The following is a 17,800-nucleotide window of genomic DNA, read 5'->3' on the forward strand; positions in this document are numbered from 1 at the left end:
ACGCTAGATAAAGAAGAGAACTAAGTTATTACACTTCCTGCGGTACAAGAAAAATAGCCTCACTGTGCAGGTATTTCTTAGTGTTACACAGTGTAATATCTATTTTTTTAATATAACTGATTAATTACACAAATTATTATACTTTTTCATTTATAAAACAGTTTTAAGAAGATATGGGCAATAAAATATTTTTGGCCGCCTAAAACTTGAAAGTCCACCTATGTGCCGCGCGTCAACTCACGCCTTTGGTAGTCTGTTCGACTGCCCCGAGGCACTGAGTTGTTAAAGCCATGTTCTTTGCTACCAGGTCTACAGCTGGAATGTATAGAATGACATACAGTCAGCCGTCGCATTGATAGTCTGCAATTTTTTGAGGTAGGTTGTTTATTGTGTGGCTTTCCACCAAACAAGAACTCCATAGTATAGAATAGAGTTTACAATCGCTGTAAACACTCAATAAGAAAGAGAGTGCGATAAATCCCACGAACACCCCAGCATTCTTTTACTTGCATTAAGTGCCGTTGAGGCCTTCTTCACCCTATCCTCCACGCTGAGATTCCATGACAGCTTACTGTCTAGGATGATTCCTAGATATTTTGTGCAAGGTTTCTCCTGTAGGGTCACCCCTCCTAACTTAGGCCTGTTCCAATTTGGGACTTTGAAAATCTTTGTAAACAAGATCATATCAGTCTTCTCCGCTTTGGCTTTCAACCCGGCATTAGATGCCCAGGTATGAATATCCTGAAGCGACCAATCCATCAAAGAGCTAATCGTTGGAAGGCACTTTCCACTTATGAAAATTGCAACGTCTTCTGCGTAAGTCGAAAGTTTTACGGGTCCCTCATTGAATCGCCTGAGCAGTTGGTTGATGACCAGCGTCCACAGTAGAGGTGATAGAACAACTCCCCGCGGCGTGAACCTGTCCATTGATTTCTTGCCCTCATACAATTTCCATTGTGATGTAATCTTCCTGCAATTTAACATGCAGCCGATCCATCCGGTTAAGGCTGGATGTATTTTAATGTAATCAAGACCATCCATAATCGCGCATTTAGAAACATTGTTGAAAGCCCCGGCAATGTCTAAGAAGACTCCTAGAGCAGATTCCTTATATTCCAGGGCTTTCTCTATGCGTATTACCATCCTACGCAATGCGGTGTCTACCGACTTGCTTTTGGTCTAGGCATGTTGTGTTGTGGAGAGCAGCTTTTCACCCACGTTGGACTTTATGTACACATGTATTAGCCTCTCAAAGATTTTGAGCAGAAATGGTATTAAGCTAATGGGTCTATAGTCTTTGCGATACACTTGACCCCTCTTCCCCGCCTTTGGTAGGAAAGCTACGCGAGTAGTTTTCCAAGAGTGCGGTACATGATTCAGTCTTATGCACCCATCGACTATCATTTTAAACCATTCCACGACCGCTCTACTTGAAAATTGTAGCACGGCCGGGAATATACCATCTGGGCCCGGCGATTTAAACTTAGAATCTTGGTATCAATCACCAAGCCAGGCACTACCCGCTCCCGGTGGGAAATGTGTATCGAAAAGCACCTGAAGGGATTCCTCACTATTACGTTACCATTCCCCGTTCTCTTTATGTATTAGTCTTCTGGAGTATGTTTCCCCTTGATAGAACTTTTGCCAACCGAACTGTTTCGCTGGGGCACTCTATGTCCGCGCAGAAACTTCTTTATTCGCCCTGGAAATTTAACGCTTGTATATCCTCATTAGGTCCCTGTACTCGTCCCGATACGCCTCGTTTTCCGCGGTCTTTGCTAGCTTAAACATTTCTTTTACCATGTAGGCACATACACTCTGTATGTAGTTTATTCCTAATGGTGTGGATATGATTTTAGGCGCGCTTTTGAAAGCTTAGTAACACTTGTTCGGATTTTTACAGTATTTGTTTTTAATACTTCCGCTGTTACTATTATATCAATATGATCATATGTATTTAATTAGCGAGCTTTGCTCATATTGCTTTATACAATGATTTTTGTAATTGATATTAGAGAAAAATTGTAAGTTTACAAACGGCGATGGTTACTAGGACATGTTTCTGAATTTCACTTCTTCATCAGCTAGCTTTTCGGGAGCTGATCGTTGAACTCGAATTTCCAACATTCATATCAGTGCAAGCCTTTAGCTGCTAAGCCATATGAATGTCCCGTTGTTCGCTGTATAATTGGTCTCTAAGAGTTGCCTTTTTGTTTATATTCCTTTTGATCACCATGTAGGCACATACACTCTGTATGTAGTTTATTCCTAATGGTGTTGATATGATTTTTAGGCGCGCTTTTGAAAGCTTAGTAACATTTGTTCGGATTTTTACAGTATTTGCTTTTAATACTTCCGCTGTTACTATTATATCAATATGATCATATGTATTTAATTAGCGAGCTTTGCTCATATTGCTTTATACAATGGTTTTTGTAATTGATATTAGAGAAAAATTGTAAGTTTACAAACGGCGATGGTTACTAGGACATGTTTCTGAATTTCACTTCTTCATCAGCTAGCTTTTCGGGAGCTTAGCGTTGAACTCGAATCTCCAACATTCATATCAGTACAAGCCTTTAGTTGCTAAGCCATATGAATGTCCCGTTGTTCGCTGTACAATTGGTCTCTAAGAGTTGCCTTTTTGTTTATATTCCTTTTGATCACCATGTAGGCACATACACTCTGTATGTAGTTTATTCCTAATGGTGTGGATATGATTTTTAGGCGCGCTGTTGATTGTTGATTATGTCTGCGCGTTCGATTCTGGAACCACTTGCACCTGAAATGGCGAGTGGTAGTGAACCACATATCGCTACCGTGCTGTAATCCGTCTGATCTTCTTCCGTCACCTGGACTGCTTGCGATGTTGATGCGCGTGGCGTTGCTGTTACTACGGCCAGTTGCTCTGTGTGTTCCTCGGTGAAATGTTGGTTCGGGGTTCTACTACAAGATGCTGATGATGATGCGTGTTGTGTTGTTGCTATCGTCGTCGGTCGTCTCGTTTGTTCCCCGATGGGAACTTCGGTGAAGCCCCCATTCGGGGCTTGGCGAGACGCTTTTGACTTACCACGTTCGCGAGTTGGGGACTTGCTTCTCCTTCGACTGTCGCCTGATGGTATGCTTTTAGCTCGCTTATATGTGCCGTTCTTCTTTTGCCGTTATGTACCTTGTATAGCTCGACGATTACGGGAGATACGAAGTTCGTTACACGATGAGGCCCACTGTATCTTGGTACTAACTTTGCTGCGAAGTTGTCCACTGCCTTGGACAGCTGATGCTTTTTTACTAGTACCAAGTCGCCCACCGCCGGTTGCCACTGTCTCCTACGCAAATTATAATGCCTTGCCTGCTCCGCTGATGCATGCTGTTGTCTACGACTCGCCATCTCTTTCATTTTCGTCATCTTTTCACTTCTCGCCTGTGCCAAATGTTTGCTCATCGTAGAGGGCGTTGGGGATAATCGGTTCCCTACCCTGTACCAAGAATGCTGGACTGTAGCCTGTTGACTCGCATACGCTCGTATTCAGTGCTGGTGTCATCTCTGGCAACAACTCATCCCATGTCTTATGCTCCTTCCCTGTGAATTGCGCTATCATCCTCTTGATGTTACGATTCGCTCTCTCCGTCGGGTTCTCTTGCGGTGTGTACGGTGCCGTTAGCTGGTGCCTTATGCCAGCCTCTTGTAAAAAATTCTTAAAATGCCTGCTCGATAACTGTGCTCCATTGTCTGTTATTAGAACTTTTGGTGCTCCGAATCGTGCCAAAATCCTCTCTCATTCCCCTGATCAGATTCTGCGTCGTTGCTTTCCGTATTGCTATGACCTCTACCCATTTCGAAAATCGATCCACGAAAACTAATGCCATTGTATTATCATGCTTCGAACGACGGTGTGGTCCAACGAAATCGACACAAACGGTAGCAAAGGTTCATCTGAAATCTGCGTGAGCATCTTACCTGCAGCTTGTTGCTGGCTGGGTTTGTAGACTTGGCATACGTGGCACTGTTGCACGTACTTCCGTACGTCCCTGAACATCCCAGGCCAGTAATACCGCATCATTGCACGCGCGATGGATTTCCGTATCCCCATGTGCCCTGCTCTTGGTGTGTCGTGAATCTCGTTAAGCACTCTTCGCCTCTCCAATGTCGGCACGCATAACTTTCATGGTACCGCATCCTCACCATCCATTTTACTTCCAATTCGTCTGTATAGTCTTCCTTCCTCTAAGACGTATTCGGGAAACTTCTCTGGTGTCCCCGTTACTTCGGCCATCTTTGACATGTACCACTTGCAACTCAAACTGTCTTCATGTGTCGTAAGGCTACCCAGCTGTTCCTCCAGTGGCTGCCTTGACAGTGCATCTGCGACCACGTTCATCTTACCCTTCCTATACTGTACGTCGAACGAATACTGCTGTAACTCGAGCGCCCATCTAGCGATCCGGCCTGGAGGACTTTCGATCGCGTTCAACCATTTCAAAGCCAGGTGATCGGTAATCACCGTGAAATTATACCCTTCTAAATACGGTCTCATTTTCCTTATTGCCCACACGATTGCCAAACATTCCTTCTATGTTGGTGAGTAGTTCATCTCGGCTTTATTCAACCGGCGGCTAGCATACGCTATCACTCGCTCCTCGTCATCCAACCCCTGTGTGAGAACTGCTCCGAGACCATAATCGCTCGCGTCCGTCTGTAATCGAAATCTTTTAGTAAAATCTGGGCAAGCTAGTGCCGGTGCTTGTGTTAGTGCATTCTTCAACACTTCGAATGCCGCCTGTTGTTCTTCGGACCATTTCCACCTACTTCCCTTCTTCAACACTGACCTAACAAATACAGTAAACGTAGTGTAAGGCTGTAATAAAGTTTTCTCAAACAAACAATAAGCTTACAAAACGTTGATGTTTGTTCGCAAATTGTGTAAAATTAAGCTGAAGTAATCGATACGGCTCGTCACTTCAAGCTCATGAATGAAAGCTTATACAAATTTTCTAAAGGAAAGCATGTTATAAATGGCCTCCCAAAACCCCTTATCAATAACAAGATAGATAGATTATCCAAAAAGTTTTCCAACATTTCTCCAATTAAGGTGCATTTCAATTTAAGCATAAAAAACAGAAAGCTTTTTCTCACAATTCGTTTAAGATAAAACTACAAATTTCAGCAATTCTCATAAAAACAACGGAATTAATTCATGGAACTTGTCATGAGAAATAATGCTCTCCTAAGCTTCACCAAGTAGCAATTTGACATAATATTACATTTCATAATTTTTGTCCTGAGAGTATATAACTCCTTCTGATGAATTTTTCATATTTTAAAAATGTAATATATAAACCAATGTTCATTTTATTACTCATTTTATCTATGGTGCTTCGCATATACTTTATAATAACATGATTTTTATTTTTACGATTTATTCCTCAATGAAAATAAATGAAACACGTATAAAAGTAGTCATTAATCATGTGTTTTAGTTGTTATTTTATGTTAAAAATAACTCTGTGTTAAAAATAGCAGAACTAAAATCTCAATATCATACTACTTGTATATAATAAAAATGATTCTGAGGAATTTTTGCGCTCTGAAGTCATTTTCTGATAGGTTTGTCTGCCAACCGTTACAGGATGATTTCCTCGTTTCACCAAGTCATGACAAATCAAGTATGTGAAATCGATTTCAGAGCTCCAAGGAGCATTATGGAGCTTCTCAAGGCAAAAATAATGGCACATTAGTTCTAAAAGTTGTGTCTGACATAACCACGTTATAAAACAAAAAAAAAAAAAAACATTTTCGGCTGTATAACTAAAGTAAAGATAACAATTTATAAAAAATTGTTCCGAGACCCTCTCAACATCAGCTTTAAATAGAGTTCTTGAGAAAATTCTGAGTATGAAGCGTGGGAATGTGATGTGTGCTTATTTTGATCATTTTTTATAATAAATTTACAAAAAAAATGGTTTTTGGAAAACATTAAAGGATTATCGGAACAATAAACGATGCACTAATTTCTTTATTCTACTCTATATGCGATATTCATCGTAAATTCAACACAATATTTTGACGACCTAATTGATTAAAATACAGAAAGGTTTTTAGGTACATATTTCATCCTTTGTTGTTGACATTTGCTATTCCAAAGAAGGAGTCAATGGACTAAAAACAAACTAACGTAAATGTATAATTTCAAAATCAGATATCAAATAACCAAGTTACAACAAGAAACGTCCGTATTTGCAAAAAGATATACGGGGAGTTCGGGATTTTGTGCCAATGGTCGAGCACCCTTGCATTTGCCAACCGGTGTAGTATATTTACACAGTACACTAGCAAAGTAGACGACTACGCAACACCAAAAACTGTAGTACATTTTTTTCAACATTGTGAGGACCAAATAAAACACCATTAACTTGGCCCACACAAAACGACCCCACAACACATTCAACACAGCTTTAACACAACAGCCAGTTACAACAGCCAGTCACAAAAGCCCCTAGCAACACGACAAACCAATAAGTCTCAGCAACACGACTAGTAATCACAACACTTAATAGCAACACAACAAACTAACAAGTCTCAGCAACACAACGAGCGTTCGCAACATTTAATAGCAACACGGTAACTTGCTATACGCAACAATTTGAGCTAGCAACACCAAACAAAACAGCTATAAAAGGAGGGACACAGCAGTGCAGCAGTTAGTTAGCACGGAGCTGTGGTCGTGACCGGAGCTACCAGTGGATCGTCCCTCGAAGTACAGAAGTTAGTTAGCACGGAGCTGTGGTCGTGACCGGAGCTACCAGTGGAGCGTCCCTCGAATGTATCGTTTACACCACCAGGATAGGTCGTTTCATAGGAGTGAGTCGTGACTCAAGTGGTGAATGTGTCGGTTATACCACCAAACACCGCTTGAGACTTCGTAAGCAACGGCCCTACTACAGTAACGCGCACCCGCGAACAGGCGACGTCCGCCGCCTGCGACTACGCTGGCCGCAATAGCGAACACACTACGTTAGCCCCAGCCCTACGCCAACATACGACGCGGGCCACAACAGCACTACGTAAACGTACTACGCTGGCCACATCAGAGTCACGATAACCTACCACGCTGGCCGCAACAGCGCTACGCAATCACACCACGCTGGCTGCCACGGCACTACGCAAACATACCACATGGGCCGCAGCAGATTCACGCTAACCTACGACGCTGGCCACAACAGTGCTACGCAGGCATACTACGTTGACCGCAGCAGAGTTACGCAAATACACGACGTCAACCATACTAGAGTTACACACACGCACGCAGACGCACCGACATAAGCCGCATCAGAGACAGTGCAGTCGCTAGCCGTACGAGAAACACGCCGACGCAAGGCGTCACAGAAATACATTTACACACACCCAGGCAACGACCAGCAAGGCGTCCTAACGGGACGATCCTAACGGGACACGAGGACCGTTAGCCCACCACTAACCATAGAGCAAGCACAAAGCGAAGTGAAGAATACAAATACATCTTTCTTTTATTACATTATTTTCATTATAGTAATAAAATATATAAAGTTAAAGAAATAAAGTGAATTTTATATGAAAACGATTTGCAAGGTGTCCAGAATTACAAATTTATTGTAAGTGAACCTTGGACACGGCGTGTATACTCCAAGCACTTATTGAAGAAGCACCGGGCAGGAAAAAAGCTTCGTTACAACATATAGCAATTCAGTAACTGTCATTACAAAACAAAATGGGCAAAAAAAAACTGTGTCCAAAATCTGCACCCCACAACAACACACCCAGTAAACAATCGGAATACAATACTGGAATGATTGAAAAAGTTTTAGTTCTCACTTTGATTCAAACCTTTTACCTAACTGCCACAGTTTTCTCTTTCAGATGAAGCTAAGAATAAGAAATATCTTAACATGGACGTGTGCCAAACGGTCACAATAAAAGTGGCCGGAAATGGGATTTTCTCCATAGTTTTATGAGGTGCACATAGTAATTGCAAGATCCTACAGATGACTAGTGAAATACATTCTCCCTATAAAAAACAAGCTTTTTATCACAGGACTTTGCTGACATTTGGCACGAGCACTTCAAGACTTAATGAGAATTCCATGTTGTAAACTAACTTTAATTTTAACATTGTTGTCAATTAAACAGTTTATCAGCATTTAGAAGCTAATGTTATAACGTTTGATAATCAATTTGACAATCAATAATAATTTTACTGGGTATGCAAAAGAAAAGATACAATATGAAATGTAAAACCACTTACTAAAAACAAATCCAAATCCAATGCAACCGACAAATCCACCGGAGTACGACTTGCTCGATGGAGTGGATGCCCTACAATAACATCAGCGCCATATTGGATAACGGAAGCATCGGGTGCATAATAGTGCAGCAGTTAGGAACAACACTAAAATCAAAGGTTTTTAGATAGGTTAAGCAATAGTAGCTAAAGAATTTTCCATGCCCACCATAATGAGATCAACCTCAATGAGATCAATATTGAAGTGTTCAGCAAGACCATGTCCCGTTTTTCCAAGTGTGCCAAAAGATATGCTTTCATCCAAAAATAAACGTAATTTATACTTAGCACGCAGCGCCACCAAATCGGGAAGGGGACATAATTCACCAGTATTCATATATATACCTTTCGCAACGAAAAACCGTCGAGTTTTTGCGGCCTTTTTGACGTTCTTAAGATCACGACGCTGCTGCTTCAATAACAATCGTTCTAAGTCGGACATATTATTATGCTTACAGAAATATATTGAGCTACGCGAAGCATCCAACGCTTTTTGTATTGAGAAGTTTACCTTTTCGTCGGCAAATATAACATCGCCTCGCTTTGCATATGCTGAATCCATATGAATACACCTCGGCCTTTCCATTCCCATAAACATTGCCAAACGGTCTTCCAAATCTAAATGCACCTCCATTGTGCCAGAGAAACCTCGTAGCCACATGAGCCTACACACTTATATATCTGTATTTTCATCTTCCATGCCAATCACCTGAGCACGAGCCCACAATGCATCTTTAGCATATTGCGGCAATACCAAATTACTCAGTTCGGGAGGTTCGGACAACTTCTGCCCCAATGCCATTTCTTCTGTAATCCAAAATATCGTTGCATTCAGGTTGACCATGGTTGTCGTTCATATTTGTGAAGTCTTAAAAAACTACTCATAGCCTACATCTAACCACTGGCAGTGCAGCAATGTCATTATCGCACTCCGTAATTTCAACATCACGGCACTTAGAAGTCAATCGTGCTCTTCGAATTTCAGGCGTAATATTTGGATGTGACTGCTTCCTCATTAAATTCATTAACGCTTCCTTTGTTCTGACGATATACCATGTTTATAACGTTGTGAAAAACGTTATGTGACGGATTTTTCCTTACGCCGGGGTATGCTCAGTTCGCCCAGGTTCCTTGTGGGAATAGAGAAGAATCCATATCGTCTCCTTTTAAAGAGAAAGACCCTGTTTGTTGTTAAAACGTTATAAATTCTTTATTCAAATTATCAAAACTACCCTTAAAGCTACGGCGACGGAGGTGTGAAACCACCGTCGGTTCTACGCCGATGGGGTTGGGAAAACCCCCACCGGGACTACGCTTAAACTAAAAACTCAGACTACTCGTAAAGAAAGCGGAGGTGGGGAACCACCACTTCCTCCCACTCGGTGGAGTTGGTAAAACCCCCACAGAGTATATAACTTAAGGATACCCTGCTCTTCCTGAAGGTTGCGGAGGTGGAAAAACCACCACAATCCCTCTAACGATGGGGTTGGAAAAACCTCCAAAGTTACTAAAATAAAGAACTCGTGAGATGGAAAAATCCCAGGAGTCCTATTCACCGCTAAACAAGGCGTTAGCAGGCTACTATACCTAGCTGGCTACTACTCAAATTCGCAAAATTTGTCGCCCTTTTATACTTGTCCCCGCGCAGGTGGACAGTTATCCTGCAACAATAAATTTTACTTATTATATGTATTTACATAAGGTATCCTACTTTTAACGGTATTACTCTACCCATATATTCGATTATCTACTTGTATATAAGTATTTATTTTTAAATTACATATGTAGTAATTCCCCTTGGACTGCCCCTAACATGCGAGTTCATTGGTACGCATCCTCAGTTAGCATAGTTACTTTCAATTTCCCTCTACTGCTTGCTTATTGTGCCTTGTTGTTGTCAACGAGTTGGTTGCCCTTCGTAAGCAACTTACAAGTGTAATGTTTTTGGCTGCCTGGTACCCATGCTGTGTTGTTGGTATGTTAAGGTGACGTCTTTCTAGTGCATTGTTTTTTTTTTGTTTCCTCGTTGTGCGATGTCCGCCTTGACGGTTCGCTTCAATGCCTGTTGTGCTTGGTTGCATTCCTTTGTATACGTATGTTTGTACGTTTTTGGTGCTCTTGCAATGCGAGCTTATGTGTGTTGCTTATTGCGTTGCTGTATTCCGATCGTTGTTTAGAATTCCAGCAGGTTCGTTGATCTCAATGCAAAGCCAAAGTTTTTCCCGTTCGATCTCTATGCAAAATATAATATCCATCCAAAATATTCGCCATATGCGGGCAGAGAAAATTATGTTTTTTGCGAAATAATAAATATGTAAGTGTATATTAGGGTGTTTCAGAAAAATGATTATTTTATGTGTGTAAATTCAATTTATATAATTCAGGTTTATATGTTTTACATCCTATATGCACTGATATTAATTCATTGTCAAATGCATTAGGGTGCTTCGAAAAATGATATATAATTTGTAATTGTAGATTATCTAGGTTCGAATGTGTGGGCCCCAAAGCCGGTGGATAGGACCCAAATCCACAGTTAATAGGCCTTGATGCCACAACACAGAAATTTCACGCTTATCATTTTCAAATTAATGAAATGAAATAATGCTGCAGCGATTACGCGGTAAGGTAGAGCATATTGAGTTTGCACCAGGATACCCCATTTTGCATATTTTGCGTAAACAAGCAGACGAATGTAACACAGGAATTGAACTACGCGCAATAACGCTACCAAATATAAGGGCTTCACGCAAAGAACAGTCATCCGCTTCCAGTCAAGGTAGTATTATTCCTTTCATTAAAGCAGCTGGTTTGGAAGGAGCCCTTTTTTACAGCATTATACCAAGGCTTATTAGAGTTTTGTACATTCACATAAACATCACGTATTCAGGGTAGTATGACCAAAGCGGAAAAATTTTGCGCCATAACATGCGAGTACAAAAAAAAAAAGAAAAAAAATCCGAGTCCTTTGGAACATTGCACCAACACTGCAATTATGCGGTTCTTTTATGGAAAGTATTTGTTCCCACTTTTGCAGTCTGGGAATAATCTTAAAAGCTTTGGGAACCTTCCCACTTCGGCAACGTTTTACTACATCTATTAGGTCGCTTTGTATTTCTTCAATGCTAGGGAAAGTATAGTTATTCAGTTCTAATTGTTGAGCGTTACCCGCAGCTGAAACTTTTTTTTTGAGTTTTGCGTTGAGACTTTCCCTTGAGTCAAGTCTTGTTTTTATTGAGACCAAAAACCTCAAAAAAAAAATCCATTAGTAAACGCATAAATGGGCATAGCAAAGGTGTGACAACTGACAGCGCGGCCGACGCCGCAGTTGGAGCACCCCTTTTGCGATGCCGGTATATCTAAAATTAAAACAAAATCCGATACAAAACCATCTCCTGGACCTATGCAACCAGCCACCTAGAAATAAAAGAAAGTTAATAAATGAAATGAAATAAAAGAAATATATTTATCATTAATAACATCAATTCAACAATTTCGAAGTACTTACCCTTTCCCTTGTAAATGTGCCATCGTAATCCAACCACGCCACCATAGCCGAAATTGCGATTTTAGCGGCAAAAAGTCAATTTTTCAAATTTAAATTTTTGCAATTATTTTGATGGTGTTCAATACCCAACATATTGATAAGAAAAAATTTAAAAAAAAAATTTACTGTTGGCAACCCTGTTTATGTAAAAACAGCTGGCAATGTTTAAACATTTTTTAGTACGTGTTAATACAAGTGAAGCAGCAAAATTTTTATAAAATTAAAAACTGTTTTTTACTAATATATTCTTGTAAAAACTTTGTAAATATGAGTTCTATTACTCGAGGTTAGTAATTTTACTATATACAAATATAGTTTGCTAAATATTTTTATTTCGTACTTATTTTGGTGGTTTTTTGTATGTATTTTTTTGTGAAATTCTGAAGAGTTTTATCGTTTTTCGTGGAGTAAAACTAAAAATGTTTTGAAGTGTCATTGGAACTATTTACATGTGATTGTTTGTAGAAAACTCAAGTTTTATGTCATGGTAAAAGTGTATGCATTTGACAGCTAATGAACGAATTTTTAATACTTTTGTAGAAACACTCAGGTTCAAATATTCTGAAATATTTGAGTTTTGGTTGAGAAACAACAGGAATGTTTCGAATTACATAAAAGGAAAGATTTCATACGAAATTGACAGTGAATTAAGTAAATTGATATGTACTAAAGCTCGGAACTTATCTAATTTTATTAAACTTAAATGGAATAAACAAACCAGAAATGAGAATCCATTTAGAAAATATAATAAGAAATGGTTGAGTCGAGAAACAATTTTTGTAATACCGAAAAAGATTAACACTATTGGGCGACCAAAACTGACGTATGATGATAGCTGCGAAAGAAATAAAAGGAGATTAGCTTCCGAATTAGCTTCCCAGCAAGGAGACAATGCGCAATTATTAGTTCATGCTGCCTCTATATCTGCCAAAAAATCCCACGCAACGGATTTGAAATGTGTCCTACAACAAGTTGCTATATCTCCAAATCGGCCATCCAAAATTCGAGAAGTTCTTAATACTAGCCATAAAGAAGTTACGCCAGTATCACCTGATGAAGCTCTAATGTTTGTGTTAGAAAACGGATTAACTAAAAAGGTGTACTCAAATATGCGGCAATTAAACATAAAACATAATTGTAGTATTTATCCGACTTATGATAAAGTTTATTGAAATTGAAATGTAGACCGGATGAAATCAAAGCGAATGAAAGCTCTGTCGAAGTGACGTTACAAAATTTGTTAGACCACAGCTAAAAGAATTCTTGAATATCAAGATGACGTATTGCGTACAATGGATGTTGAATAATCGATCATATTTTCGAGCTACGGGTTTGATGGTGGAAAATACTTCGGAAAGTTTAGATCATTCCCTTTTTGTGACATCAGTCATTCCAGTAAAAATAATTTCATCAGCAGGGTATAACATTTGGGTAAACCGTACACCTCAGTCAGTACGCTTTTGTAGACCTTTAAAAGTGGAGTTTGTTAAAGAAACAAAAGAGCACATTTTAACTGACAACCACAACATAAAGAAACAGATTGAGGAGTTGCGACCACTACAATACACACTAAGTAATGGGAAAAAAATTAAAGTAAAATATAATTATATATGACATTAATAGATGGGAAAGTCTTAAATGTGTTGACAGAAACTAAAAGTGCACAGCAATGTCCCATCTGTCATGCCGGTCCAAAGGAATTTCGAACTATAAGAAACTTTGATTCTCCTAATTTTGAATCGAAGACCGACGCTTTGAAATATGGATTAAGCCCTTTGCATGCGTGGATTCGTAGTTTCGAGTTTGTTTTAAAACTTTCATACAAGCTAGATTTGAAAAAATGGCAAGTTCGTGGAGCAGAAGAGAAGAGAATCCTGGCAGAAAAAAAACAAAAAATTCAAAAAGAGTTTTTGCTTCAAATGGGGCTTCATGTCGATAAGCCGAAAGCAAATGCAGCGGCAACACCAACGATGGCAACACAGCTAGAAGAGCATTTTCTCGCACGGACCTTTTAGCATCTATTACTGGTGTAAATATTGATTTTTTGAAACATTTACACATAATCTTAATTGCCCTCTCTGAATTTGAAATTGATGCTCAAAGGTTTCGTGATCATTGCATTAAAACCAGTGAAATGTTTTTCCAAAACTACGAATGGTACTCTATGTCTGCCACAATACACAAAATATTAGTGCATTCGTCACAAATAATTGAGGCTTCAGTAGTACCCGTAGGTGTCCTGGCAGAAAATGCATCTGAGGCGCGAAAAAAATATAAAAAAGATCGAACTGGTCACGCCCGAAAGGATTCAAGAGTGCACAACATACTTGACATGGATCATAGAGCTATGGATAGCTCTGACCTATATATTTGAAGTTTATGTTTGCAAGAACGTACAAATAGTTCAAAAAAACTTCCTTTTCCTCGAGAAGTCATTGATCTTTTTAAAATGCCTGAATTGCCACCAGAACTTTTATTACCTTCAACATCTCAAGAAGCCTCCAGCTGCAATTATAGTTATGATTCTGATGTAAGCTTAGAGTCGATTAATAATTATTCATTGGAATTAGAAGCGGCTGAAAACGAAGAAACAGACCATGAATAATTAAGCCCTATATCTTTCGAGAATATGTATGTTATTTTTGTTATTTTCAGATTAATCCATAAGCATTTACAACTTCTTTAAAATTATAAATTTATGAATTAAAAAATAAATTAATTTCTTAGTAGCATTCAATATATTTTTAATAGTGGGCGCGGGCCGCCCATTTTTTCTAAGGTTTTTTTTGTCAGAAGAAGTCCGTTTTCAAAATTTGATCAAGCCAGCTTTTTGGTAAGTATTTTTGGCAACAATTTGGGTTTTGGACCGTCATTAGAAGTCTACACACCAAATTTGGTGAAGCTAGCTTGCCAGGAAGTACGTTTTGCCACTACTTTGAAAAAAGGGGGCGTGGCCCGCCCATTTTTTCTCAAATCGATTTTTTTATCATTAGAAGTCTACACACCAAATTTGGTGAAGCTGGCTTGTCGGGAAGTATTTTTTACCGCTAAAATCGCAATTTCGGCCATAGTGCACGCGTAAAAATGAAAAGAATGAAGCTTCAAGAAGTTCAAGTTCAAGAAGTTTCAATTCTGTGGAATTTACATTATATACATAGGTATGTATAACTGCTCGCGAGTATTTTTTTTTTTCTTCGTTTTGCCTTTGCTGCTGGTATGCCTATACCAGTGCGCGGACTTTACATGATGAAAATGTTGGTAGACGGAAAATGAAATTGGTAGTAGATGTTGGGAGATTTTTTTTTTCAAGAAAACAATAGCGACCGTTTTTATTCGTACAAAACAACTCATCGTTTATCAAAACCAAATGAACCACATTGCACGGAAACAACGCTTTCAACAAAAAATTCGAAAACAAAACCAAAATCCATGGTAATGTGTAGCTGCACAGTTTATTCCTAAATGATACTTGCCTTTTCCTGTCTTTCGAGCTATAAACACTCACGAAACTTTACCACAACGTCCAATTACAACAAAAATGTTCCAATGTACCAAAAATACTGCCACAAAATAACCGATGCCGGAATGTTATTTGAAAGATTATTCACACAAAAAAAAGGACAATAGCGCCAAAAAATTATTTGCCTGCGCATTTACTACACTTATTTCATCAACAAATTTGTTTCTTGTTTTGAGTTTGTTCAGTTTCAATGCGAATCGATTGAAATGTTTGTAGACTTTGGGGATTTGATGATGAAAGTAGTAGAAAAGTAAAATGGGTCCAAAAGTAGGTAACTATACCAATGCGGTAAAGTCCATGCACTGGCTGTTGGTATACGTTAACCAACGTATGTATATGTATATACGTATGTGCCTATTGTTCGGCACTCACTATTTTTAGTGATGCATGAAAAGATGCAAACACGTGCCGAAAACCCGTTTAAGACAAATCGATTTCGGAACCAAATACCCGTCGGGAACCGTATTCTTCGGGAAAGGCAGAAAAATAAACAGGACTCCAAGCGTATTTAGAGAAAAAAATGTTAAACAAATATATGGAGAGCCATACAAAAACACACAAAAAGGTAAATTTAATAAAATTTGTGCCCTCGTCCAAGATGAACAGCCCTTTATTTTTTCATACGTCGCATAAAACCACAACGACGCAAGAATCCACCACATAACACACTCTCTACCCGGTTCGGTACCAGAATGCGAGTACCGAATAACTTAGTTCTGGCTAGCTAAAACGCTACCGGGTGACACAAACATAATCAAAATAGAGCATTAAACACCCCTACACATAACGCGCCTAGAAAGAGGTCATCACATAACATGCGCTGAATGCATATGTTCTTAGGCAGCTACCGCTGTATTCCACCACGCCCGCGTTAAATTTCACAAATCTCGACAATACAATTAGGGCTTACCCGCCACCGAACGCGTGTCACAGGCATAATAAACCAACGAGTTTCCCTTTATTTTTATTCCATCTTCTCTAAATAGAATTACTCGTTACGCTTCGCTACGAAAGAGAAACGAGCGCCAGGCCGCTCGTTACCCGAAGCCGTGCCATTTATGCAAAGCGCAACATCCTATCAGGTCATGTCCGATATACCGCGCTAAGTCCCCACTGCAACGACTGCGGGAAATTATTAAGGTTAAGTACTGCCAGAACTGTCTTTCAAACGTACATCGGCTCAGAGAATGCACGAGTAAGGGCAGGTGCCGAAGATGTGGTAGCAACCACCATACCACGCTGCACCTTTCGATGGAGGACTTGTCGTCTGAGCCAGAGCCGCCCAAGAGTTGGAACCATCTGGTCATTGAAGAAGAGGAAGAAGGGTATGAACGGATGCCCACGACGCAAGAGGAGGACGACGGGACGACGGATGAGGCGCTGTCTCTCCACGCGTCCGAGTCGGCCTTTGCAGAGGAACCACAACTGCCATCCGGGAGTGGAGCGGGCTCCCATATAGTCCGTTCCGACCCTAGGGGATCGGACCCACGGCCGTTTCAACCCCTACTAGCACACGAACGACGAGAGAAAACTGGCGCGGAATCACGGCCTTTCCGCCCACCTGCGCAACAACGCACGCAAGCACATCAACCAATGCGCGAGCGTAGACTGGCCCCTCGGCCACGCCAGCTGCACGCGATACGAAACGTGAAGGAAGACCATCGAGACGGTATACTGGCCACTCGGCCGCGCCAGCTACCTCAACACAGTTCATTCCGGAACGGGGTCATTCCGGCCCGTGCCTCATCTGGCCCAACCCTTAGTTTTACAATTTAGTTTTAAGACAAATCGTGGTCGGGGACGCTCGGGCGGAGTCTGAGCTGTTGCGTATCGCAAGGGGCCGGCATGTTTAGGCCCGAAGCCTAAATTCTTATTAGCTTGCGCCACCCTAACAGCACCATATTATCGACAACTGGTTCGCCCACATGCATGTATATGTGTATATAGGTAAGGTTATGTTGTCCGTACACATATACGTGCATGCCGGTACAACTGTGTGGGGAAGCTTCCCCTTATAACCGGAGACTTTTCCCGCGGTTCAACGGTTGTCCTCGACAAGGCAACCGTCTACTTTTCCAGCGATTGTCGAGCGAACCACAGCTATCAGCGTCCGAGAAGCCCCGCCATATTTCATTTATAACAAGGTAAATTATTGTTCTAATTTCAACTTTCACTTTAATAAAACAATATTATAACGAGAAATGTCTCGCTTCTTATTTTCTTATTTTGTTACACGTTGCCTAATCACAATTGTGGTGCCTCCACTCCTCCGAGTCTGCGAGTCACCTCAGCTGTTCAATTAAAAAAAATTATAGTTCTTGCCTTGAGCTCGAATCGAACCTTCAATCATTTATCAATAGGCCGATAAAAACAAAAACAATTGTTAATAAACCAAGAGATCTTGGGAATGTCAAACAA

General features: G+C 40.2%; 2 pseudogenes; one reads left to right on the forward strand and one right to left on the reverse strand.

Moving 5' to 3' along the window:
- Positions 1-10,798: 10,798 nt before the first annotated feature.
- LOC137236036 (bystin-like) lies at positions 10,799-11,846 on the reverse strand (annotated as a pseudogene).
- A 283-nt stretch (positions 11,847-12,129) lies between these two features.
- On the forward strand, positions 12,130-14,556 carry LOC137236034 (uncharacterized; annotated as a pseudogene).
- The last annotated feature ends 3,244 nt before the right edge of the window (positions 14,557-17,800 follow it).

This window comes from Eurosta solidaginis, unplaced genomic scaffold (assembly GCF_040869045.1).
Source record: "Eurosta solidaginis isolate ZX-2024a unplaced genomic scaffold, ASM4086904v1 ctg00001070.1, whole genome shotgun sequence".
Taxonomy (NCBI): Eukaryota; Metazoa; Arthropoda; class Insecta; order Diptera; family Tephritidae; genus Eurosta; species Eurosta solidaginis.